Raw genomic sequence first — 2,327 nt, 5'->3', positions numbered from 1 at the left:
AGAACAATTAAACTTGTTGCATTTCGGGTTGTTATTTTGGACTGTGGAAGGAATCCAGTACTGGGATATGCTGCGAACTGTCACAAATTTACTGTCTCACTGCCTAGTTTTTCTGCAGTTTATACAATAAAGCACACCAAAAAAAAATTACCGTATATGTGGAAATTGTACCTGTTTTCTTGAGAATTATGAGCTTGTTTTAATGGTTTGTCCCCTTGGGATCAAATTGGGCTGTACAGTATGTGGCCCAGGACTAAAATGACGTTGACACTCCTGCTTTAGCCTGTTTGATCAATAGATCATCTTCTAAAAGTCAGTTACACACATAAGCAGTCTTCAGCAGCCTGAAGACGTTCTTTTCAGTGTCAGCGCTGTTCCACAGTAACTTTACTTGGTGCCTCATCAGATGTGATATGAAAAAGCTTGCACCTAAAACCTCAATTTTGAAATACATAAACGTACCTGACAGCTGAGTTAATGGATTTGCAAAAAGTATTCTCAGTTTATTATCCGAGAGATAAGTAGCCTCCTTTACTGTGTGGTAATATGAGGCCTTTCTATTCAAACGGAAACAAATGTGGCTTGCTCTCAGAACAGAAAAAAGTGGGTGCATCACTTAATTTTTTATAAGTGCACATTACCAGGCAACCCTCATGACACCCTAAGTCCACAGAAGTTAGGAATTGTCTCGGTGGAAGGTGACTATACCAGTAATGAAATGTGAAATAATTCCATTTCTGAATAATTCTGATTTCATTTCATGAACAGGATAGACAAATAGACAAATCTGGGTTGTAAATATTGCAAATATTTTCACTCTCTGCATTGAAACCTATTAAATCATATCAATGAGGCCATAACTAAGTTATGATCCTGGTTCCCCTGATCTGATCTGGGTCTTTCTCTCTGTCCCTGTTTGCTCTTTGTTTTTCCTCTTTGGAGGAAAAGGACCTGCTCCATATATCTTTTCAAATCAGACCAGACCTCAGCTTGCTCGGCTGGACCTTGCTTAAAAAATAAAATAAAAAATAAAAACACAGCGGTGTGCCAAAACATCACTGATGCAGCTGCTGTTTTGCAGCAGTGAAGAAACACAAAGAAAGTCATTTTAAGTGTGTTGCAAGACAACCAGATGATAATCATCTGTTCAAATCGAACATTGTGTATGTCTCAAAAGAAGTGAGACACAGTGTACCTCAAATAATACAGCAGACTCAGTCTGAACCCACCGATATATTGCACCAACTCCCAACCTCCACAACCTCCGCTCATGTTTTTTTTTTCTCAACCTCCTCTTCTTATACTATAGATAAATGCATTATTCAGGATTAAGAAAAGAAGGGTGAACCTGCCCCAATCATTTTACATGAACAGCAGCTATCAAAAACATTCCATGGCCGTCGAGACAACATGTAGGTGTAGGTTATCAGCATTTATTTACATTTTGAGAAGAATTCATCAAGAGAGGATCATTCAAATTAATAAAGCATGCAGTAAGGCTTCATATCATTATCACTATGGGTACCATACAAATCAGAACCCCCCCCCCCCTTTTTTTTAAAGTATTTTATTTAAGTATCTTTCCTAAATGCTTGAAAAACTGAGGAACAGGTTTTGCAAAATCAACAGTGCACAGAATCAATTTCTCAGTGCTTTATATAATTCAATGCATGGTGCTCACTTAAATCGCCACAACATGATGCAAAAGAAGCAGAAATCCCAAATAAATTGTAAATAGGGAGGGATTGATAATAAGGCAGGAGTGACTGAGTGAAGAGAGAGATAAGACACAGTGATTGCTCGATACCAGTCCCACTCAGCTCCTTCATCACACCATATCAGCTTTACTAAATCACTGCCGCCCACAAGTGCTACTACTTCACATGAAATTAATTCAAATGACGAAAAAATGTATGCTTTCATTTCAGTGACGAAGCAGCTAAAAGGTACGGGGCTGGTCTGCATCGCTCCGAGTCCAATCCACTTCAGAAGTGAAGGAGCTCTCACACTCGCAGCATAACATACTCCATGGAGTGACTACTATACAACAAATGACATCAAATGAGACCTGAAAGCAACAGCGGTTTTCTCTATTTCACTGCACTTTTGTTGTACAAGGTGAACCATGCTTTAGTACATGATGCAACCACATTCTGAAGATCTAAAGTGGAAATAAGCTGTTTTTCTTATGTATCTTCTCTAAATATTGACCCCACAGAATTTTTCCATGTAATAATTGATTTTGCCTCTAAGTAGGAAACCAGCAAAAAAAACAAAAAAAAAAACATCATTATAATCAAACATATGCAATACAATCAAAGGTACTG

Source organism: Blennius ocellaris (assembly GCF_963422515.1).
Source record: "Blennius ocellaris genome assembly, chromosome: 6".
Taxonomy (NCBI): Eukaryota; Metazoa; Chordata; class Actinopteri; order Blenniiformes; family Blenniidae; genus Blennius; species Blennius ocellaris.
The sequence above is the reverse complement of the archived record's forward strand: the minus strand, read 5'-3'. Positions refer to the sequence as shown.